We start from the raw sequence: 26,160 nt of genomic DNA, 5'->3' as shown, positions 1-26,160 counted from the left end.
ATCATTTATAATAAAATTGTCTTCAATATTTATGTCACATACATTTACAACCATATCAGAAATTGCTATAATTTTGGTTTCTACCACCAAACATAACTTGAAATACTCAAGAGGAAAGGGAAATCTATTGTTTTTACCCTTTTTTTTTCCATGTTGTTTTCTTCCTTCCTGATATTCCAGGATTTCTTCTTTTGTCATTTCCTTTCTGTTAGAGAACTTCCTTTAGCCATTATTTTAGAATAGGTCTGTCAGTGATGAAATCTCTTAGCTTTCCTTCATCTGGGAATGTCTTGTTTCCCCTTCATTCTTGAGGGATATTTTCTCTGGATATAGGATTCCAGGTTGATAGTTCTTTTGTTCCAGCAGTTGAAAAATATTGTGCCACTTCTTTTCTGGCTGCAGTGATTTATGATGATAAATCATATATCCTTCAAATTATTTTTCCTATACAGGTAAGATATTACTTTTCTCTCTCTACTTTATGATTTTCTTTTTCTTTTTTCTTTTACTTTTTTAATCGTTATTTCCCCAGGACAAATTTTTTTTCTACTGTACAGCATGGTGACCCAATTACACATACATGTATACATTCTTTTTTCTCCCATTATCATGCTCGACCATAAGTGACTAGATATAGTTCTCAGTGCTATACAGCAGGATCTCATTGCTAATCCATTCCAAAAGCAATAGTTTGCATCTATTAACCCCAATCTCCCAATCCACCCCACACCCTCCCCCTTAGCAACCACATGTCTATTCTCCAAGTCCATGATGTTCTTTTCTGTGGAAAGGTTCATTTGCGCCTTATATTAGATTCCAGATATAAGTGATATCATATGGTATTTTTCTTTCTCTTTATAACTTACTTCACTCAGGATGAGAGTCTCTAGTTCCATCCATGTTGCTGCAAATGACATTCTTTTGTTCTTTTATATGGCTGAGTAGTATTCCATTGTGTATATATACCACATCTTCCTAATCCAATCATCTGTCGATGTACATTTGGATTGTTTCCATGTCTTGGCTATTGTGAATAGTGCTGCAAGGAACATGCAGGTGCATATGTCTTTTTTAAGGAAAGCTTTGTCCAATATATGCCCAAGAGTGGGATTGCTGGGTCACATGGTAGTCTTTAGCTTTCAAACTTTTGGTTAAGACGTGTTGTGGGACGAATTTCTTTGGGTTTATCCTGTTGGAGTTTGTTTAACTTCTGGAGTTTCCTGGTTTATGTCTTTTGGTGAACTAGAGTTTTTGTGCACTATTTGTTCAAGTACTTTTTCTTTCCCATCATCTGTTTTCTGTCTTTCTGTGGTTCCAATGCCATTAATGTTAGTCCTACAGGTCCCCAAGGTTCTCTTTATTCTTTTCAATCTATTTTCTTTCTTCCGTTCAAATTGGGTAATTTTTATTGTTCTGTCTTCAAGTTCACTGATTCTTTTGTTCCCTTCATTACGCTATTGAGACTATTCATCTAGTTTTTTTACTTAGAATATAATATTTTTAAGTTCTAAAATTTCCATTGGGTTCTTCCTTATATCTTCAGTTTCTTTGCTGAGAATTTCTATTTTTTCATGCATTTCATGCATGTCTATAATTGCTCAATGAAGCATTTTTATTATGGCCACTTTGTCATATGATTCTAACACTTTGTCATCTTGATATTAGTATCTATTGAATGTCTTTTTTCATTCACTTTGAGATCTTCCTGGTTCTTAATATGATAAGTGATTTTTCAATTGAAATGCAGACATTTTGAGTATAATAAAACTTTGTGTCATATTTAAAGCTTCTCTTTTAGCTGACTTCCTCTGACACTGTTCTGGCAGGGGAAAATAGTTGCTGCCTCCTTGCTGCCACATGGAGGCAGAAGTCCAGGTTCCCTACTTGGAATTTACTAATACCCAAGGAGGGAAGCTCCTTTCTCCTTGCTGCTCCCCATGTGGCCCCTTCTGACACCACAGAGAGTAGAGTTGCCTCCATACTGCTGGGCATTGGGGGAAGTTCTAACTCTCCATTAGGCCTCCTCTGATACCACCTCAATAGGGAAGGAGAGTAGCTACCACAGGTAGGGGTATATGTCCATTTTCCTGACATGGTCTCCATCGGCATTGTGGGTAAAGGAGAACTTGTTATTACTCAGCATGGATGAAAGTCCTATCTCGGTATTCAGCCTTTTCTGCCACCACTTTGGCCATCGTGATGTCAGAAAAGACTTCAGTATAGCCTGGCCAGGGTGGAAGTCTAGGCTCTCCACTCAGCCTTCGCTGGCATGAGTGGAGGTGGTGTTACAGTTTTTCTGTGGTATTTGGCTGGAGCAGAGCAGTTATATCTAAAAGCTTTCTGTCTTGCTAGGCTATCCTTCTTCTGATTCTCTGGATAGGAAGAGTAGGCTTCTATTGGGACTTATTTTATCTGTGCCCCTTAGCATTTCTAGCTTATTGCTTCTCAGCTCCAAGCCTGGTGTATATAAGCCAAAAAGAAAACCCAGGGAACTTACCACTATGTTTTTCCTTGCAATGGAATGTCCCCAGTCAATCTGCTTCTTTAATGTAATAGAAGATTTCTTCATTACATCAAGACTCCTCTAATTGGATTGTTTGCTTTTTACTCTTGAGTTTTAAAATTTCTCCATATAGTCTAGATACTAGTCCTTTGTCAGATGCATGTTTTGCAAATATTTTCTTCTAATGCATGGTTATCAGAGGAAACCTGATGAGAGTCTTTTTATGCTTGTGTTACATATAATGTCCAAGGTTTTTAGTTGTACTTAGTGGAAGGAATAAGGAAAAGTGCATCTGCTCCATTTTCACAGAAGTAAAAGTCTCACTACTGGTTATTTGTGGTGGTGGTTGTCGTTTGCTTTTTAGGGCTGCATGTGTGGCATGTGGAAGTTTCCAGGCTAGGGGTCGAATCAGAGTTGTAGCTTCCACCTTATGCCACAGCCACAGCAATGCCAGATCTGAGCTGTATCTGCAATCTACACCACAGCTCATGGCAATGCCAGATCTTTAACCCACTGAGAAAGACCAGGGATTGAACCCACATACTCATGGATACCAGTCGGGTCCATTACCACAGAGCCACAATGGGAACTCCTAAAATCTCAATGTTTTAATCTCTCATCCTGAGATTTTTAATCCTTTCCTTCTCATATCTTCAATAAATTCAAAATTAAATAAATGTTTAAATTGAATAAATATCTGTATTCAGAGTCAAATGTCTTGCAAAAAATGAATCTACAGACCTTACACCTATCACAAAAATTAACTCAAAATGGGCCATAGATCTAAATATAAAATGTAAAACTATAAAGCTCCTAGGAAATAAATAGAAAATCTAGATGACCTTGGGTATGGTGATGACTTTTTGATACAACACCAAAGTCACAATCCATGACAGAAATAATTGATAAGCTGAATTATAATTGATAACATAAACTTCTGCTCTGTGAAAGTAATTGTCAGGACAATGAGAAGACAAGGCACAAACTGGGAGAAAGTGGTTTCAAAAATATATGAAATAAAGAACTATTTTTCAAAATATACAAAGAACTCTTAAAACACAACAACAGGAAACAAATAACCTAATTTTAAAATGCACCAAAAACCTGAACAGACAACTCACCAAAGATACACAGATGGCCAATAAGCATATGAAAAGATGTTCCATATCATATGTCATCAGGGAAATGTGAACTATAATAATGAACTACCACTACACACCTGTTAGAATGGCCAAAATCTGGAACAGTGACAATACTAAATCCTGACAAGGATGTGGAGCCACAGGAACTCTCATTAATTGCTGGTGGGAATGCAAAAGGGTACAGCTACTTTGGAAGATTTTTTACAGCTTCTTACGAAACTAAGTATATTTTTACCATAAGATTCAGCCATTGTACTCTTTAGTATTTATCCAAAGGAGAATAAAATTTAGTCCACTCAAAAACATGCACATGAATGTTTATAGAAGGCTTATTCCTATTTGCCAAAACCTGGAAGCACCCAAGATGTCCTTCAGTAGGAGAATGGATAAATAAATCATAGTGCATCCAGACAATGGATATTAATTCAGCCTTAAATAGATATGAGCTATCAGTCATCAAAAGACTGGAAGGAATCTTAAATGCATATTACTGAGTGAAAGAAGCTGATCTGAAAAAGCTCTATACTGTATATTCCAATTATATGACACTCTTGAAAAGGCAAAACTATAGAGATAGTGAAAAGGTTGCTTAGGGTTAGGAGGAAGGAAGGAAGGGATGAAAAGGCAGAACATGGAGGATTTTTAGGGCAGTGAAACTATTCTGAAAATACTCTAATGGTAGATACATGTCATTATGCATTAATTCAAACCCATAGAATGTACAACAACAGGAGTGCCCAAATGTAAAGTATGGACTTTGAGTGATTATGTTGTATCCATGTAGGTTTATCAATTGTAACTAATGTACCATTTTGCTGGAGGATATAGATGATGGGGAAGGTTACACATGTGTGGGGGCAGGAGGTATATGGGAAATCTCTGTACCTTCTTTTTTTTGCTTCTTCTTTTTTTTTTTAAGGCCTCACCTGCGGCATATCGAAGTTCCCAGACTAGGGGTCAAATCGGAGCTGCAGCTTCTGGCCTATGCCACAGCCATAGCAATGCAGGATCCAGGCTGCATCGGCTACCCACACCACAGCTCATGGCAATGCTGTATCCTTAACCCACTGAAGTGGGCCAGGGATTGAACCCATATCCTCATTTCTGCTGAGCCACAACAGAAACTCCTGTATCTTCTTGATTTTGCTGTGAATCTAAATCTGTACTGAAAAAATAGTCTTTTAAAAAACTCAGTGTCAGGAGTTCCCATCGTGGTGCAGTGGTTAACGAATCTGACTAAGAACCTCTGACTAAGAGGTTGCAGGTTCGATCCCTGGCCTTGCTCAGTGGGTTAAGGATCCGGCGTTGCCATGAGCTGTGGTGTAGGTCACAGACTCCACTCAGATCCCATGTTGCTGTGGCTGTGGTGTAGGCCGGTGGCCACAGGCCCAATTAGACCCCTAGCCTGGGAACCTCCATATGCTGTGGGAGCGGCCCTAGAAAAGGCAAAAAACAAACAAACAAAAAAAACCCTCAATGTCTTTTTAAAAATAGCTAAACTGAACTAAAGCAAACCTTAAGCACCAATGGTGTTTCTTTTAGCTGATGAAAGAATATATGAATCCTTTAGACGGTCAGTATTTTTCACCAGTCCTTATTACTTAACAGCTTCTTCAAGTCCCAGTCCTAAACTTTGATCCTGATGAGAATGCCAACCCTGGATCTTAGTGCAAGTATCAAATTCCTTTCTGGGGATTCATCTCTGAATGGCCAGCTTTCTGGACTTGAGGCCAGTTTCTATTTTGAGTGAAAGCTCCAATCTAGCAAGAGTGCATTGATTGCTTTCCAGCTAATCAAAGGGAAAGCATTGGTTGGCCATTTTGGCATCCTTGTTCAGCTAAAAATGATTGTGTCTCTGGCTCCTAATGCAAAGATATATTCCTCCCTTTTTTTTCTCCCTGTGATGAGGATGCAGAATATCCTTCAATTTTGTTAAGTATAAAGTTAATGTACGCCTTTTAATAGTCTTTGAGAAGTTATACAGGGTAGGTTTTCTAAGGAAAAGAGCAGAATACCACCTGCCCTTCTCTTCCTCCCAGTCATGAAATTTTGTGTGATTTAAATTTATATACAGTGAAACTTACTTATCTGAGGTTGTCCCTTTCTGCACTTGAGGAATAGATTTCTTAAAGGACCCATGTCACTTCCAACAGAATGGAATATTTTGAACAAAAATTCAAAACTAGTTTTGTACTTGAATTTTTTTTTTTGTCTTTTTGTCTTTTTAGGGCCAAACCCGCAGATATGGAAGTTTCCAGACTAGGGGTCTAATAGGAGCTGTAGCTACTGGCCCACGCCAGAGCCATAGCAATGCCAGATCTGAGCCGCATCTGTGACCTACACCACAGCTCATGGCAACACCGGATCCTTAACCCACTGAGCAAGGCCAGGGATTGAACCCACAACCTCATGGTTCCTAGTCGGATTCATTTCCACTGCACCACGACGGGAACTCTGGTACTTGAATTTTGTATGAAATTAGGAAAATTTTCTCTAGTGATATTCTTCTGTGTGTGTGTGTGTGTGTGTGTGTGTGTGTGTGTGTGTGTGTGCGTGTGTGATTCTTTGCCACTCTGTACTTCTTCTTTTTTTTTTTGATTTTTAGGGCCACATGTGCAGCATATGGAAGTTCCCAGGCTAGGGGCTGAATCTGAGCTACAGCTGCCAGCCACAGCCACAGCCACAGCAAGATCTGAGCCACATCTGCCACCTACACCACAGCTCATGGCAATGCCAGATCCATAATCCACTGAGCGGGGCCAGGAATCAAACCCACGTCCTCATGGATACTAGTTGGATTCATTACCATTGAGCCACAATGGGAATTCCAACCACTCTGTGCTTCTTGGGAGAAGCTTGGGATTTAATAAAGGCAAGTTTCAGGACGAGTGGGAAAGAGCACTCATGAAGTGATGGGGAGTATAGCTGATCTCATATGGGATTGAGGATGACTGTCATGATGCATCCCCCAGAACAGGAAGAGTTGCTAGAAGCCCCTTTTCATGCCACAGTAAAAAAAATTTCTTCTTTCCTCCCCATTGCTCATCAGGGAGGAAGTAAACACTTGCAGTGGCCATTGGAAAGTAGCTCTGTGTTGCTTGTGTATTATATCACAGGATCTGAATGGCTTTCTTAGCCTGAGACCTTGTATGGTCATGAGAATTTAATGGTGATCACACCCTCATGTCTCTTGAATTCTCACCAAAGTTCTAGAAATTATGTATTATATGAGAAAACCAAGGCTCAAAAGGGACTTGTCAGTTGTCTAAAGCCACATAGCTAATAAGTGTCAAAACTGGGACTCAAATCCAGTCTCTGTGTGTGATCCAAGCTGAAGGGTTTCTCCACAGCACCTTCCCACCCAAATTTTAAAAGGTACAGTCAGAACTATGATTATTTTCATATTTAATAGATATTCTGTAAATGTTAGTTCTGTCCACCTATCCCAGCACCTACTGTGGGTCAGACACAGTGCTAGGAGCTCTCAAGTGCATCATGTCATTTAATCATCACAGCTCTTTTATAAGGTATAAAAATGAATCCCCATATTACAGATGAGGAGACAGAGGTACAAAGAAATTAAATAACTGACATGTCCATTATTTCATAGCCAGGTCCATCTCACTCTGTACTATATAGTTTGCTCTCTATAGTATCTCATTTGGTTCCTACCTACCTACTCTTTTGCTTCTGTCTCTGTAACATTTTCAGAGGCTTTACATTGGATGTATTAGCTGAGATCTTCAAAAAATTCCTTGTATGACTCTAAAAACCCTTATGCTGTACACACTTTCTCCTTTGCCTCACTCTGTTAGTATTCTCAGCAGTAACCTTGCACCCCAGTAGAGCCCAGAGCAAAAGAAAATGCAAATTGGTCTGAGAAGACAGTTGAATCTCTTTCAGCCATCCAGGCTTTAGCTTTGCCTTGACCTGGGATGCTTGTTAGTCTTTTTTAAAAAAATTTTTTTATTAGAGTATATTTGACTTACAAGGTTGTATTAGTTTCAGGTGTACATCACAGTGAACCAGTCATACTCTCACCCAATCTTTGAGCCAATTAACTCAGTTTATTCATACATATATATATATATATATATATATATATATATAGAGAGAGAGAGAGAGAGAGAGAGAGAGAGAGAGAGAGACAGAAGAATAAACTGAATTGATTAGCTCATGGATCATGTGAGAGTTAAAGTTCTAGGTGTAGGTCTGTTTGCAGCTGAACTGGTGGTTTTTGGCTTCTTACATTAAGACATCCAATAGCCATCTGCTGAGTGAAGACATCTTCCTTTCTCACCTGGCGCTGGGTCAGTCTCAGTCAGTGAGAAAATGTTGTCATTTGTATTCTGCATTCCTCCTGTTTCTTTGGGTTGTGCTATGTTTAATAAAATATGCATTAGGAGATACTGAAAAAAGAGTTTTTAATCTAGTCTTTTTCTCCCAGTAGGTTTAATTGCCCTCAGAGTGTGTGTGTGTGTGTGTGCGCGTGTGCATGCGCACGCGTGTGTGTGTGTGTGTGTGCATTTTAGATCAAGTATCATTGAAGAAGTTGACACCTCATTACATGTAGGTTATTGCATTTGTGGAACAAAATCTCCCTTAAGTGATATATCTACTATGTGTCATAAAAAATTAATTCACTTGATGTGAGCATGTTTTCATTTTGGGCATCTTTAGTAGGGAAATATATTCTGGTAGATTAGTTTACAGTGTTTCTAAATAATAAATCATAAACACCAATAAAAGAAAACAGCTAAAACGTGCATATTTGAGAGTCGATTATATGTTGATTAACCTTATGTGCTTTTGCCATAATTCTTACTATTGCCATTTTCCTTTGCTGTCAAACAATTCATTTTTGGAATACAAGATGCATAATTATGAATGTTAATATAGCACCCTGCTGCATCTCATCTCTCTTTGCATTATGGCACAAGTTTACTTCAGGGACACAAAGGTACTTTCTCTCATTATTCACAGTAACTGTAACTAGACACTTAACTTGGGATATAAATATCTTCATTACTTACCTATTTTGCCAATCAGAATTTTTTCTTACATTAAGATTATAGAAAAATCATGTTTATAATTCAACTAAGAACTTTGGGAGCCTATTTAAAAAATAAAATGAAAGAAAGGAATCTATGATAATAGAGGATAGAATAATGGACTTGAGGATTTTAATTGCAGGTTCGGAGTACTCATTGGAAATCCTGGGTGAGTCTTTAACCATCTCAAGGTCTTGTCTTTTTAAGTAATTCAGAGCAGTAATTCCCATCTGACAGGGATCTGGTAAGGATTAAATAGGTACTTCATGAGAAACTACTCAGAATAGTACCTGATGCTGGGTACATAGCTAGTGAAGACGTACTGGTTTTAATATGGCATTCGAAAATCAGAAAGAAAGTAGGCATTTTCTAAATATTAATTCACCAAATATCTCTTTAATCTTATTTTTATGGCCACACCCATAGTATATGGACGTTCCCAGGCCAGGGATTAAATCTGAGCTGCAGCAACTCTAGATCCTTTTAACCCACTGTGCTGGGCTAGGGAACCCGTGCTCCTTAGTGACCTGAATTGCCACAGTCTTATTCTTAATCCACTGCACCACAGTGTGAACTTCCAAGTATCTCTTTAAATGCCGAATTCTAACAATACAATTTCATTGATTTAATAAATTTTTTGACTTTGAGTGCTTAGCATGTACATAGCAATATGTTAAATAAGGTATGGTGGGCTGACAGCAGGAGTATGTTCTAGCCCTGAACTCTGGTGGAGGGAGATAATATTTATGTAGCTAAAATGGTGGAGAAAGGAAGTCGATGATTGTCAAAATGAGTGATACCACCAGCAAATAATTTTGAAAATTGGAAGAAGAGCATCCCAAGGAACTTGAATGAGAGTTGAATGAAGGTTGGCTCAATTCCTAAATGGTATGTGGGAAGACATAAAGAGAGGATGGAGACAAATGTAGTTGTAGGTTTGAGGAATATTAGGAAGCCCACCCATAAGATTTATGTAGGGGATCAGTGAGAGGTGAATTTGAACTATCTAATAGAAGGCCCAGAAAAACAATTTATCTAGTAGGCAATGAGGAGTCATTGCAGGATTGTAAATAGGGGGATAAGAATGAAATTGGTATTCATGGGAACTTGGTTTTGGTTGAACTGGATGTAGAGAGGCCATGTTACATGATAGTTTACAGAAAATAGTGACAGTAGGAATAGACAGATAAATTAATGGGGGAGATATTTCAAAGCCAGTACTTGGTGACTGATTCAATATAAAGGCTGAAGAAGAGAAGGAAACAGTGGTGATCAGGTTTGAGCCAGTCAGATCTTTGTGGATTCAAGAGAAAACAAAAAGATAAATTAGGAAGAGCTAGGCTTGGTGTCAATGTTTGTTTGGTTTTTGTTTTGTTTTAGTTTGAGGGGATTGATGGGATATATAGAGATTCAGCTGGCAGTTATAGAGTGTGGATAGTAGTGCGTAGGTCCAGATTACCACCAGAGATTGTCCTAAACCCATAGAGTATTACTCCTAATCTAAACTAGTCTCAGTTGCACATAAATATCTTCCAGCAGTCGCTTCATCCTAAAAATGTTGGCTGCCCTTAGCTTTCATCCTCCTCCAATTACCAATCTCTTTTCCTTCACAATGAAGCTTCTTAGGGTCTTGAAAAGTATCCTTACATTCCTTGTCTATATTTTCTTTTTCCCATTTTCTCACTGCAGTATGGCTTCTTCCACTTATACAGTCTTCTCTGTATAGTTCCAAGATGAATTAGTATCCTTCAGATGAAAAAAAATGAAATCAAGGATTATCTTTTCTTCTCTTTTTCCAGTGATTAATTTTTCAATAGCAATTTTTCAGCAGTACTGTGGAAGGAGTACAGTGGAAGGAACATAGCCATCGGTATATAATAGCACGGGTGTCAAATCACATATCAGGTGGCTGACCTTTAAGCAAGTTAGTCAACCAAAATTTTCTCATCTGCAAGATGGGGATAATGGGTATCTACCTCATAGAGTTATATGAGTAAGTGATGTTGTTATGTATAAAGCCCTTTGAACATAGTTGCTGCTTAATAAATGTCAGCCCTATTGAACTTTTTCCTGGAGATTTCTTATCTTTGATTATTAAACATTTCTTTCTCCTGGTTTTCTTCCTGCTATTTATTTCCAGCTCTTTCCTAAATTTCTTTCTCTCTCTCTCTCTCTCTCTCTCTTTTTTTTTTTTTTTTTTTTTTTTTGTCTTTTTCGGGCGACACCTGCAGCATATGGAAGTTCCCAGGCTATGGGTCGAATCAGAGCCATAGCTGCCAGCCTATGCCACAGCCACAGCAACACGAGATCTGAGCTGTAACTGTGACCTACACCACAGCTTACAGCAACGCCAAATCCTTAACCCAAGGCCAGGGTTTGAACTCACATCCTCATGGATACTAGTCAGATTTGTTATCACTGAGCCACAACAGGAACTCATCCTTAATTTGTCTTTTAACTACTGATATACATACCCTAGAAGAGTGGTCCTCAAACTTGAGTGTGCTTTAGAATACCCTGGGAGGTTTGTTAAGGAATGTATTGCTCCCCTTTCTCCTCACACTGAGTTTCTGATCCAGTAGGGGTCCAAGAAGTTCTCAGGTAATTCTGGTGCTGTTGGTCTGAGGGCTGAACTTTGAGAGCCACTAACCTAGAGTTCTGTCTCAGAGGCTCTTTCTTTCTCCTTTGATGAATTTTTCTTGAGAGGCTTCAGGTATCACTGATGGCTCTCAGATTTCTATATCCAGAGAAGACCACACTCCTAGACACCAGATTATCGTTTTCAACTGCATGTTACACTTTGCCACCAAGTTGTCCCCCAGACACATCAGAATCCAACATGCCTAAGCTGATTCCAAAGTACATATGGAAACATAAATCTGTAAGATAAGTCAGGAAACATCTGAAAAATACAGTAATAATGGATAAAGGGAGCGGTCCTACTGAAAAATATTATAAAACTACAGTAATTAAAGCAGTTTGGCACTAGCACATGAATAGATAGATCATTGAACCATAATTGAGCCTAGGAATGGATCCAAAGGTATAGTTTAGTATATGATTTTTAAGATATTGTTTTACTATTAAATATTAAAGGTCTTTCTAGGCAAGATACAAAGGAAGCCATAAAGAAGGAAAGTGTGAAATACACAAAAGCTAAAATTTACAGCACCGCAAAAATACATAAACAGAATCCAAAGACAAAAAAACTGGGAGGAAGGATTTGCATCTGATATGGGAAAGGGCTACTTCTCTTTGTATATAAAGAGCTCTTGAGATTGAGAATCACTAAGAAAAATACCAACAGACCATTATTTTAAAAAGAGAAGAAAAGGACCTAAACAGGCAGTCCAGGGAAAAAGGAAATTGGCTTATAAAAATAAATAGAATGATGCTCATCAGCACTCACAATTAAAGAAATATAGGTTAATTTAGGCAACAGATCTCACCTTAGGGTACAACTTTCACCTATCAGAATGCCAAAAGTCGAGAATTTAATATACATTTTCTTTTGGCAAGCATGTAGAGAAATGTGTACCCTTACATCTTGCTATATACCTTGCTACTCAAAGTGTGATCCTTGGACCAGCAGTATCTGCATAAACCGAGAGCTTCTTAGAAATGCAGCCCCATCCCAGACCTGCTAAATCAGAATCTGCATTTTAATGAGATCCCTAGGTGATTTTGTTTGCACATGAAAGTTTGAAGAGCACCGCTCTAATACATTGTTGGTGGAAATGCAAATTAGTATAACCTCTTTGGATTTCAGGAGACTTTATCACAATTAAACATTCATGTGCTCTGAACCAGAACTCCACTTACAGGAATTTATCTAACAGATGTAATCATATATGTGTGTGAAGACATGTTCAAAGATATTCATTGCAGCATTATTTGTATTAAGAAAAAATTAGACACAACCTTAATATTCATTAACTGGGTAAAGGTTAAATAAACTATGAAAAGTTCACACTGTGCTATACTAAGCGGTTATTAAATTTTGTGAAAAAGTACATGGAGATACAAAATTATCTCCAAGATATCTTGTTAAACACAAACAGCAAGGTTCTGAACAGTATTCTAGGATGCTTTTTTGGTGTTCTATTATAATTCCCAGTTTGCAGATAATATAAATGAGGCAGATATGTTAAATTACTAGCTCAAGGCCACACAGCTAGCAGTGGCAGATTCAGATCTAGACAGTCTGGTTCCAGAGCTTATGCTCCTCCGGGCCAGGGATCAAACCCGAGCCACAGCAATGACAATGAGCCACAGCAGTGACATGGTGTGTGAAGACATGTTGGACAACGCCGGATCCTTAACCACTAGGCCACCAGAGAATTCCCATAGCTTATGTTCCTTAGCTATGCCATACTGCTGCTCAGGGATAAATAAGAAAGTATTAATGGTGGTTTCCCCCAGAGTATGGCGAACTCATTTTCATGGTATATGCCTTTGTACTGTTTGAATGATTTATCTTTTGCAAGTATTGCTTTAGAAAAATAAAAACTTAAAAATCAGCTTGTCCAAGCTTGGACTAATTTCCCTCCCCACTCTTGGTAACAGGCAAGGCACTTCATCTGTTGAAGTGAGAAATGTGGCAGACACTCTGGGCTCCCTCCTTTACTCCTCACGTTTATCCAATCAGGAACCAAGATTTATTGGTTTTACTCCTAGACCATTCTCAGACAATTCTCAAATCTGCCTTGCTGCTCTATCCCTGAATCATAGATCACTTTGGACTCTAGCATTCATTTCCTAACTGGTCCACCGGCTTCTTTTCTTCTTAAAAAAAAAAAAAAAAAGTGCTAGCAGATATATCTTTGCAAAATGCAAATGTGGTTCTGCCATTCTCATGCTTAAGAGTGTTCACTGGCTCCCCAGTGCCTATGGGAAAGATCCAAACTCATTAGCAGGACCACCTGGATCTTCTGTGTTTGGGCCCAGCCAGCCTCTCTAGCTTTGCTTCCCATCACCTCTCCTCCTTCACACCTACCTCCAAGACACTATTTTTTCCTCACGTTTCCGTGATTTTTACATGCTATTCCTTCTATAGAAGTACCTTTCATCTTGGGCCATTCCTATCCTTTCAAGTGCAGACTTCAAGCCTAACCTCCTTTATGTAGGTTTATCTGGCTGCAGGCTATTAGATTTTATATATTCTGTACTGGGTAGGTCAGAATACCCTAAAGTCCCATGGCTTCTCAGTTTCCTATAGGAAATGTCGCCACTATCAAAGCACTCCTGCCTGAATGTTGTGCATTCAAACTCCTCGTGGACCCCCAACACCAATGCAGTGCCTTCTCTCGCTCTCCTCAAAGCTAGTTCAGTATTTTTCTCCAGGTCTCCCACATGCCCTAGAACTCTTCTTGGTCACCCAGGACATCTGGGAAACGTTCCCTTTTATTCTCAATTTTGGATTCATCACCCCCCCCCCCGCATCCTTCTATCTCTACCTGTAGGTGAGGCAGGTTAGAATAGCTGTAAAGAATATGGGCTTTGGGAGTTCCTATCGTGACGCACTGGTTAACGAATCCGACTAGGAACCATGAGGTTGCGGGTTCGATCCCCGGCCTCGCTCAGTAGGTTAAGGATCCGGCGTTGCCATGAGCTGTGGTGTAGGTCGCAGACGCAGCTCGGATCCCATGTTGCTGTGGCTGTGGCTGTGGCCGCTGGCTACAACTCCGATTAGACCCCTAGCCTGGGCACCTCCATATGCTGTGGGAGCGGCCCTAGGAAAAAAAAAAAAAAAAGAATATGGGCTCTGGAGCCAGGCTTCCTGGGTTTGATCACCATCTCCGTGACTTTGTAGTTCTGTGCATGGGCAAATTATCCTACTTCTCCAAGCCTCTGATTTTCCTCTCTGAACAAGGGGGGTGATAATAGTAGCACCTGCTTCAGAGGATTGTTATGAGTATTAAATGTTTTCAGTATGTATAATACATAGTAAACACTGTAAGTGCTTTTGAGAGAAAAATGCCTAAAGTATGAGGTGGAAGATTCTGCTCAAATTGGCACAGGAGGCAAGCCTTTTTCTCCTTTGGGGCTCTTTTCTACTAAAGATGGCTCAGTATGATTAGGAACAATTATACATGAGTCAGCAAGCATCCCCACCCCTTTCCAAGTCTCCTGTAATTCTGGCTTTTTTCCCACAATGGATGATGGATTGAAAGCTTCTTGAGGGCAAGGATCATAGTGTAGACTTTTTAGACTCCTTGGCGCCTATTTAACACATGATAGATAGAGGATTTATTCCCATCACTCCACAATTAAACCCTGAGTCTGGAACCCACTCCACTGGCCCCGGCTCCTTTCCCAAGCTCATTTACTACCCCTCTTTGTCTTACTCATTCTGCTCCCACCACATTGGCTTTCACACTGTTCTTGGAGCATGGCAAGCTATTCCTGTCTCTGCTCTGCCTGATGCCTCTGTCTAGAAGATTCTTCCCTCATATATTCACCTGGCTCCTTCCCTGACTTTGTTTATGCAGCCCTCTCAAATATCACCTTCTCCCCGATGGTCTAGTGGTTAGCTTTCGGTGTTTCTCAGATATCACCTCCTACCAGAGGCCTTCCTTGACCACACTTCCTAAAATCAAACTGGCCCCCACACAGCCCTGTCTGTCAGTTTACCCCTTACCCTGCTGTCTCTGTCTTCATGTCACTTATTACTACCTGTCATAGGGTTGTTGAGTTGAACCCCATGAGGACTCTCTTGTCTGTTGTATTCATTGGTTTGTCCCAGCACCTTGATCAGTGCCTCCTTGGCTCTCAATAGCTAATGAATATATGAAGTGAAATAAGTCAGAAAGAGAAAGACAAATTTACCATATGATATTACTTATATGTGGAATCTAAAGTATGGCACAAATGAACCTATCTACAAAATAGAAACAGACTCAGGGACATAGAAAAGAGACTTGTGGTTGCCAAGGGAGGAGGGGGAGAGAGTAGGATGGACTGGGAGTTTGGAGTTAGTAGATGCAAACTATTACATTTAGAATGGGTAAACAATGGGCAACTATAGCCAATCTCCTGGCATAGACAATGATTGAAGATTATATAAGAAGGGAATGTGTGTGTGTGTGTGTGTGTGTGTGTGTGTGTGTGGGGCTGGGTCACTTTGCTGTACAGCAGAAATTGGCACAACACTGTAAATCAACTATACTCTAATAAAAAATAATGAATGAATCAATGAATCAATGAATGAATTCAATGCAAGTACCTGTGTGGAAGGGGAAATACAACAAATTCTGTTCATGCCTAGAATCTTGGAAACTTTCTAACTTTCATCCCTTGATTCTTTCAGCTTTAGCATTTTCAAATTAAATCCACTTCCATGTATGGGGTTTTGTTTCAATTTTTTTAAACACTACCTTGACAATTTAAAATTCAATTTAAGTCAAGCCCAGTTTTCAAAAAATAACTTATTTATTCCCCATCCCGGGGGGAAGGAATGTGCATGACTGAGAGAGCAAAGGAAGGAGGGAGAGGGAGAGAGGACAGTTACCTGCCGTGAGGAAAATGGGTAGGAACTGGGTTGGGAAGGCAAGAGTAAGGAGTCCAGCTTCCCCAAACGGAAAATAATTTTGTTTCAATTACTGTATTTTTTTTCCTACCGTAAAGAAAAACGGTAACTGAACTGAAAACCCAACCGAAAACCCAAGAAATGAAAATCCTGGTGAACTAGAGTTTGTAAACATAAATACATCAGATCCGGGAATTTCCCAGGGGCTCAGGCAGACCATTGTGAAACCCTGAAAGCCTTTATGAAGAGAAACTTCAGCGGGGAGATGGATATAGGGCAGCTGCTCACTAGCTCGCTTAGCTCAACAAGGGAAGTTGTGATGTGGGAACTTCCCTCTTGGTTCTGGGATGTGCCTCACTGTGAACTAGAATGTTCTGCCCCTGGAGCTCAAATTCTATTCAAGCAGCTTCCCTCGATTATGTACGTAGCTACTGGCAGTTGAAGGGAGGTGCCCAGGCTGCCCTGGAAGACAAGACTCCACAGGAGTCAAAGTACCAGTATTTTAAAGAAGCCATTTGAAAATCTGTTTTTGAATGTATGGTAGCGTTACTTAGAGTGATGGTTCTCCAGCTTGGGCATGCATCAGAATCACTTGCAGGGCTCATAACAATTCAGATGGCTGGGCTCCACTCTCAGGGTTTCTGATTCAAAAGGTCTAGAGTAGGGCCCCAGAATTTCTTTTCTAACAAGTTCTCAGATGCTGCTGCTGGTGATCTGTAGAACAAACTTCGAGAAATATCATTAGGGGAAAAAAAATCCCACAGAATTTGGAAGCAAAGAACTGAGATTCAAGCCTTGTGTGATTTACTTCACCTCTGAGCTTGTGGTTCTTCTTATCTAATGTGGGGTTTATAAGATTGTTGTAAGGATTAAATGGAATGGTGTCTATGAAAGTTCTTTGTGAACTGTAAATATTAGCAATAAAATGGCATCACAAATAATACTCGCTGCCACCATCCCACCAGATTTTCCTGTGCTTTGTCCCTTCTCCACCCAACTTTGTCTGACCAAGTCCATCAGGCACCTAGAAAGAAACCAAAGCCAAGAATGGCCCTTGGAGGAAAAAAAAAAAAAGCGTTTAACCCATAGGGCATGGCCTTGATGATGACCTTGACTTGACCTCCCTTTTTCCTCTGACTGGCCCCTTTTCAACTTGCTCCTTGTTCTTTCAGCCCTGGCCACCTCTCTCAGCAAAGTACAGCAACTGGGGTAAAAAACTGTCAGAAGGAATTTTTTTAAATTAGTAGTATAAACAGAGGAATCCACGGTCAAGCAGGAAAGCATTTGTTGGGGAAACCATTTTGCTGGGTTGGTGGGCTCTGGGCTGATTTCCCTGAGGGCAAAATCCAGATGTTTGAAAGAGTTAAGTGGAATCATAAGTATAATTGCAGATTCCTAACTTAGGAATGTGTCAGACAGTTGTATTAGACAGTTGCCAGGGTAAATGATATGTCTGTGTAGAAGGGTGTGTTTGTTTTGGAAAGCTTTTCTCATTCAAAAGTAATACATACCGAGGACAAGATGGCGGAGGAGTAGGGGGACACGCTCGCCCTCTCCCACAAACACAACAAAAAAAGCACATCTACAGAAGAAATGACTCGCACAGAACAACAACCAATCGCTGGCAGAGGAACCTAAACTCCAATAACGGCAAGAAGTTCGTGACATTATTGGGCAGAACGGGAGAAAAGAGGAGAGTGAGAGAAGGTGAATCCGAGCGGGACGGGCGCTCCTGAAAGGGAACTGCGGAGGAGAAAGGGATCCCGCACCCTGGAAAGTCTCCTACCGGGGGAAAGATCAAACGAACCGGAGGAATCTCCAGATGCAGAGAAGAGTGTAGCAGTAAGTCGGAGTACGGAAAAAAGATCAAGAACCCAACGGACCATCTGAACTACGGGCACAGTCACCAAAAATTGAGACGCCTGGGTGGGGGCTGGGCACCGAATCCTCGGCTCCAGAGGTTAGTCCCCGGGAAAGGGCAGGGGGACGCCTGGGTGGGGGCTGGGCACCGAGACCTCAGCTCTGAAGGTTGGTCCCCGAGAGGGGGCCGGGGGACGCCTGGGTTGGGGCTGGGCACCGAGACCTCGCCTCCGAAGGTTAGTCCCCAAGAAAGGGCCGGGGGACGCCTGGTGGGGGGGGCTGGGCACCGAGACCTCGGCTCCAGAGATTAGTCCCCGGGCTAGGGGGGCGGGGAAGAGCGGAAACTGCTTGGGAGGTCTCTAAACCATTTGACGGGGCAGAGACTGCCTGGGAGACTAGAAAACAAAGCTGTCGCAGAGGAAGGGAGCAATACTCTAGGGGCGGGGAAGTGGAAAGCCGCCTCAGAGGGAACCTGGGAGAAGAGCCTGGTCTGCGCCCGTGCTGGGGAGGGGAGAGAAGAAGGGGTGGGTCCCCATAGAATACCCCCCACGCCACAGCAAGCTTACAGGCCCGCTAGCTAGCAGAAAGCTGTGCTTCCCAGTGCATTCCCTCCCCCCACCCCCGCCACCCCCTATGCTCTCGCTGAACCTGGGACTGCCTGCCATCCAGGAGGGCTGGCCTCAACAATTGCCTGAAGCCTACCACCGCAGGGGCTCTCCCTGCACAGGCCTGCTTGCCCTTTGGAGGGGCTACACTTCCACAGAGCAGCACCAAACACCACCAGCCCCCTAGAAAAGGCCTGCAGCCCAGAAAAGCTAGAACAAGCCTAGCCAGGCCGTGAATAGATCGACCTAATTCTCCGACGGTTTTTCTGAGACGGGCTCCCCCGGGGAGGAGCCTCTTGAGTCTCCAAGGGCCTTGCTACACGCCCAAGACCCCAGGGGGTGCTAAGACCTAGTGGACCAGCTGCATAGGACTGCCAGCTCCAGGCAGGACCCCCTGCAGCCCAGAAAAGCTGCAACAAGCCTGGCCGAATTGGGAAAAGATCTCAGACGGTCTTTCTGAGTCGGGCTGTCCTGGGGAGGAGCCTCTTGAGTCTCCAAGGGCCCTGCTACCCGCCCAAGACCCCAAGGGGTGCTGAGACCTAGTGGACCAGCTGCATAGGACTGCCAGCTCCAGGCAGGACCCCCTGCAGCCCAGAAAAGCTGCAACAAGCCTGGCCGAATCGGGAAAAGATCTCAGACGGTCTTTCTGAGTCGGGCTGTCCTGGGGAGGAGCCTCTTGAGTCTCCAAGGGCCCTGCTACCCGCCCAAGACCCCAGGGGGTGCTGAGACCTAGTGGACCAGCTGCATAGGACTGCCAGCTCCAGGCAGGACCCCCTGCAGCCCAGAAAAAGCTGCAACAAGCCTGGCCGACTTGGGAAAAGATCTCAGACGGTCTTTCTGAGTCGGGCTGTCCTGGGGAGGAGCCTCTTGAGCCTCCAAGGGCCCTGCTACCCGCCCAAGACCCCAGGGGGTGCTGAGACCTAGTGGACCAGCTGCATAGGACTGCCAGCTCCAGGCAGGACCCCCTGCAGCCCAGAAAAGCTGCAACAAGCCTGGCCGACTTGGGAAAAGATCTCAGACGGTCTTTCTGAGTCGGGCTGCCCTGGGGAGGAGCCTCTTGAGCCTCCAAGGGCCCTGCTACCCGCCCAAGACCCCAAGGGGTGCTGAGACCTAGTGGACCAGCTGCATAGGACTGCCAGCTCCAGGCAGGACCCCCTGCAGCCCAGAAAAGCTGCAACAAGACTGGCCGACTTGGGAAAAGATCTCAGACGGTCTTTCTGAGTCGGGCTGTCCTGGGGAGGAGCCTCTTGAGCCTCCAAGGGCCCTGCTACCCGCCCAAGACCCCAGGGGGTGCTGAGACCTAGTGGACCAGCTGCATAGGACTGCCAGCTCCAGGCAGGACCCCCTGCAGCCCAGAAAAGCTGCAACAAGCCTGGCCGACTTGGGAAAAGATCTCAGACGGTCTTTCTGAGTCGGGCTGTTCTGGGGAGGAGCCTCTTGAGTCTCCAAAGGCCCTGCTACCCGCCCAAGACCCCAAGGGGTGCTGAGACCTAGTGGACCAGCTGCATAGGACTGCCAGCTCCAGGCAGGACCCCCTGCAGCCCAGAAAAGCTACAACAAGCCTGGCGGAATCGGGAAAAGATCTCAGACGGTCTTTCTGAGTCGGGCTGCCCTGGGGAGGAACCTCTTGAGTCTCCAAGGGCCCTGCTACCCGCCCAAGACCCCAGGGGGTGCTGAGAACCAAGTGAAATCTGCTACCATCGTGGGGTGGACCTCCCAGTCCTGTCTGCCCTCAGGAAGTCCTCCTTTGCTTCAAAGAAACACTGTTAGTCCCATCAACACTTCAGAAAAGCCACACTGCCTCAAAAAAAGATTGACCAACAACGACAGCCCTCAGGAAATATTCCAGGGCAGTGACAAGGCAAACACTACCCGATAACGGAGAGTACAACTCTCTCAGGAGAAAGAAGACAACAAGCAAGATGAAGAAGCTGAGAAACCACCCCCAGTCAAACCAACAGGAGAACTCACCTAAAACAGTCAACAATGAAACTGATCTCTGCAGTCTGACAGACCTGGAGTTCAAAAGAGAAATAGTGAAAATACTGAAGGAATTAAGAGAAGATATGAACAGCAATGCAGATACCCTCAGAAAGGAGCTAGAAAATATAAGGAGGAGCCAAGAAAAACTAGAACATTCATTTGCAGAGATGCAAACTGAACTAGGGGCAGTAAAAACCAGAATGAATAATGCAGAAGAACGAATCAGTGATATGGAAGATAGAATAATGGAAATCACTCAATCTGGTCAACAGACAGAAAACCGAATCAAAAAACTGGAAAGCAATATAAGAGACCTATGGGATAATATAAAACGGGCCAATCTACGCATAATAGGAATTCCAGAAGGAGTAGAAAAAGATAAAGGAATGGAAAATATATTTGAAGAAATTATCGCTGGAAACTTCCCAAATCTAAAGGATACTGGATTCAAGATACAAGAAGCACAGAGGGCCCCAAACAAACTGAACCCAAACAGACCCACACCAAGACACATCATAATAAAAATGGCAAAAGTTAGTGATAAAGAGAGGATCCTAAAGGCAGCAAGAGAAAAACAGAATGTTACCTACAAGGGAACCCCCATAAGAATATCAGCTGATTTCTCTACAGAAACACTACAGGCCAGGAGGGAATGGCAAGAGATATTTAAAGTGCTCAAAGGAAAAAATATGCACCCTAGAATACTTTATCCAGCAAGAATATCATTTAAAATAGAAGGGGAAATAAAAATTTTTCCCAACAAACAAAAACTTAAAGAATACAGCAACACAAAACCCAGGTTAAAGGAAATATTGAAAGGGCTTCTCTAAACCAAAAAGAAAGGAAGGAAAGGGAAGAAAAAAGAAAAGAAAAAAAAAAAAAGAAGAAGAAGAAGAAGAGGAAGAACTAGGACTGAGGAAGATACAATCAGAGAGCAGTCACTCAAATAAGCCAGCATACAGATTTAATCATGAACATGCTTCAAACAAAATAAAATTAAAAAGAAAAAAATAAAAGAGTCATCAAAACCATAAAATGTGGGCAAGGGATGTTAGGAGGTAAATAATCCTTTTTGTTTGTATGTATGTCTCTCTTCTTAATTTTAATATAATAATGAAGTGTTTGAACTTACAGGACCATCAGGCTAAAACACACAATTATGGGAAGGGGTTAGCATACTTAAAAAACAGGGCAACCACAAGCCAAAACCAAATATTGCATTTGCAAAAAATGAAAAAAAAAAATACACTCAAGCAGATAATAACAGGAGACCATCCAACCAAAAAAAAAAAAAAAAAAAAAGAAGAATGGAGAACCATAGAATCAACTGGAACACGAGGATCAAATGGCAATAAATAATCATCTATCAATTATCACCTTAAATGTCAATGGACTGAATGCCCCAATCAAAAGACACAGAATGGCTGAGTGGATAAAACGGCAAAAACCTTCAATATGCTGCCTACAAGAAACTCACCTTAGGACAAAAGATACATATAGATTGAAAGTGAAAGGCTGGGGAAAAGTATTTCATGCCAATAGACATGACAGAAAAGCAGGAGTTGCAACGCTCATATCAGACAAAATAGACTTTAAAACAAAAGACATAAAGAAAGACAAAGAAGGACACTATTTAATGATTAAGGGATCCATCCAAGGAGAGGATGTTACTATCATCAACATATATGCCCCAAACATAGGAGCACCCAGATACATACAACAAATATTAACAGACATAAAGGGAGATATTGATGAGAATACAATCATAGTAGGAGACCTAAATACCCCCCTCACATCAATGGACAGATCCTCTAGACAGAAAACCAATAAAGCAACAGAGATCCTAAAGGAAACAATAGAAAAGTTAGACTTAATTGATATCTTCAGGACACTACATCCAAAAAAATCAGAATACACATTCTTCTCAAATGCTCATGGAACATTCTCAAGAATCGACCACATATTGGGACATAAAGCGAATCTCAATAAATTTAGGAGCATAGAAATTATCTCAAGTATCTTCTCTGACCACAATGCCATGAAATTAGAAATCAACCATGGGAAAAGGAAAGAGAAAAAACCTACTCCATGGAGACTAAACAACATGCTACTAAAAAACCAATGGGTCAATGAGGAAATCAAGAAGGAAATTAAAAACTATCTTGAAACAAATGATAATGAAGACACAACCTCTCAAAATCTATGGGATGCTGCGAAAGCAGTGCTCAGAGGGAAATTTATAGCAATCCAGGCCTTTCTCAAAAAAGAAGAAAGATCCCAAATTGACAACTTAACCCTCCACCTAAATGAATTAGAAAAAGAAGAACAAAGAAGTCCTAAAGTCAGCAGAAGGAAGGAAATTGTAAAGATCAAAGAAGAAATCAATAAAATAGAGACTCAAAAAACAATAGAGAAAATTAATAAAACCAAGAGCTGGTTCTTTGAAAAGGTGAACAAAATTGATAAACCCCTGGCCAGACTCACTAAAAAGAGGAGAGAAAGAACCCAAATCACCAAAATTATAAATGAAAAAGGAGAAATCACAACGGATACAGCAGAAATTCAAAAAACCATAAGAGAATACTATGAACAACTATATGGCAATAAGTTTGACAATCTGGAAGAAATGGACAATTTTCTAGAATCTTACAGCCTGCCAAAACTGAATCAAGCAGAAACAGACCAACTGAACAGACCAATCACTAGAAATGAAATTGAAGAGGTCATAAAATCACTCCCTACAAATAAAAGCCCAGGACCAGATGGCTTCACAGGTGAATTCTATCAAACATATAAAGAGGAATTGGTGCCCATCCTCCTTAAACTCTTTCAAAAGGTTGAAGAAGAAGGAATACTCCCAAAGACATTCTATGAGGCCACCATCACCCTCATTCCAAAACCAGGCAGAGATACCACCAAAAAAGAAAACTATCGCCCAATATCATTGATGAATATAGATGCAAAACTTCTCAACAAAATCTTAGCCAACCGAATCCAACAACATATCAAAAAAATTATACACCATGACCAGGTTGGGTTCATCCCAGGTTCACAAGGATGGTTCAACATACGCAAATCAATCAACATCATACACCACATTAACAAGAAAAAAGTCAAAAATCATATGATCATCTCAATAGATGCAGAAAAAGCATTTGACAAAGTTCAACATCCATTCATGATCAAGACCCTCGCCAAAGTGGGTATAGAGGGAACATTCCTGAATATAATCAAAGCCATTTATGATAAACCCACAGCAAATATAATCCTCAATGGGGAAAAACTGAAAGCCTTCTCACTCAAATCTGGAACAAGACAGGGATGCCCACTCTCACCACTGCTCTTCAACATAGTTTTGGAAGTCTTAGCCACAGCAATTAGACAAACAAAAGAAATCAAAGGCATCCATATAGGAAGAGAAGAGATCAAACTGTCACTGTATGCAGATGACATGATTCTATACCTAGAAAACCCTAAGGACTCAACCCCAAAACTCCTTGAACTGATTAATAAATTCAGCAAAGTGGCAGGATATAAGATTAACATTCAGAAGTCAGTTGCATTTCTGTATACCAGCAATGAAGCATTAGAAAAGGAATACAAAAATACGATACCTTTTAAAATTGTACCTCACAAAATCAAATACCTCGGAATACACCTAACCAAAGAGGTAAAGGACCTATATGCCGAGAACTATAAAACCTTAATCAAAGAAATCAAAGAAGATGTAAAAAAATGGAAAGATATTCCATGTTCCTGGATTGGAAAAATCAATATTGTGAAAATGGCCATCCTACCCAAAGCAATCTACAGATTCAATGCAATCCCTATCAAATTACCCATGACATTTTTCACAGAACTAGAACAAACAATCCAAACATTTATATGGAACAACAAAAGACCCAGAATCGCCAAAGCAATCCTGAGAAACAAAAACCAAGCAGGAGGCATAACTCTCCCAGACTTCAAGAAATACTACAAAGCCACAGTCATCAAAACAGTGTGGTACTGGTATCAAAACAGACAGACAGACCAATGGAACAGAATAGAGAATCTGGAAATTAACCCTGACACCTATGGTCAATTAATCTTTGACAAGGGAGGCAAGAACATCAAATGGGAAAAGGAAAGTCTATTCAGCAAGCATTGCTGGGAAACCTGGACAGCTGCATGCAAAGCAATGAAACTAGAACACACCCTCACACCATGCACAAAAATAAACTCCAAATGGCTGAAAGACTTAAATATACGACAGGACACCATCAAACTCCTAGAAGAAAACATAGGCAAAACACTCTCTGACATCAACATCATGAATATTTTCTCAGGTCAGTCTCCCAAAGCAATAGAAACTAGAGCAAAAATAAACCCATGGGACCTCATCAAACTGAAAAGCTTTTGCACAGCAAAGGAAACCCAAAAGAAAACAAAAAGACAACTTACAGAATGGGAGAAAATAGTTTCAAATGATGCAACTGACAAGGGCTTAATCTCTAGAATATACAAGCAACTTATACAACTCAACAGCAAAAAAACCAATCAATCAATGGAAAAATGGGCAAAAGACCTGAATAGACATTTCTCCAAGGAAGATATACAGATGGCCAACAAACACATGAAAAAATGCTCAACATCGCTGATTATAAGAGAAATGCAAATCAAAACTACCATGAGATACCACCTCACACCAGTCAGAATGGCCATCATTCATAAATCCACAAATAACAAGTGCTGGAGGGGCTGTGGAGAAAAGGGAACCCTCCTGCACTGCTGGTGGGAATGTAAACTGGTACAGCCACTATGGAGAACAGTTTGGAGATACCTTAGAAATCTATACATAGAACTTCCATATGACCCTGCAATCCCACTCTTGGGCATCTATCCGGACAAAGCTCTACTTAAAAGAGACACATGCACCCGCATGTTCATTGCAGCACTATTCACAATAGCCAGGACATGGAAACAATCCAAATGTCCATCGACAGAGGATTGGATTCGGAAGATGTGGTATATATACACGATGGAATACTACTCAGCCATAAAAAAGGATGACATCATGCCATTTGCAGCAACATGGATGGAACTAGAGAATCTCATACTGAGTGAAATGAGCCAGAAAGACAAAGACAAATACCATATGACATCACTTATAACTGGAATCTAATATCCAGCACAAATGAACATCTCCTCAGAAAAGAAAATCAATCATGGACTTGGAGAAGAGACTTGTGGTTGCCTGATGGGAGGGGGAGGGAGTGGGAGGGATTGGGAGCTTGGGCTTATCAGTCACAACGTAGAATAGATTTACAAGGAGATCCCGCTGAATAGCATTGAGAACTATGTCTAGATACTCATGTTGCAACAGAAGAAATGGTGGGGGAAAAACTGTAATTGTAATGTATACATGTAAGGATAACCTGACCCCCTTGCTGTACAGTGGGAAAATAAAATTAAAAAAAAAAAAAAAAAAAAAAAAAAAAAAAAAAAA

The 26,160-nt window shown here is 41.3% G+C and overlaps 1 protein-coding gene across 28 annotated transcripts in view; it reads left to right on the top strand.

Moving 5' to 3' along the window:
• SHROOM4 (shroom family member 4) overlaps nt 1-26,160 on the top strand; it is a 249,635-nt gene that overhangs the window by 133,221 nt on the left and 90,254 nt on the right. The gene's annotated exons all lie outside the window — the stretch shown is intronic.

The sequence above is a fragment of the Sus scrofa genome, chromosome X (assembly GCF_054392235.1).
Source record: "Sus scrofa isolate SSC_HxYL_T2T_F1_AM1 chromosome X, Sscrofa_HxYL_maternal_Yorkshire_Landrace_v2.0, whole genome shotgun sequence".
In the NCBI taxonomy this organism is placed as follows: Eukaryota; Metazoa; Chordata; class Mammalia; order Artiodactyla; family Suidae; genus Sus; species Sus scrofa.
The sequence above is the reverse complement of the archived record's forward strand: the minus strand, read 5'-3'. Positions and strand labels throughout refer to the sequence as shown.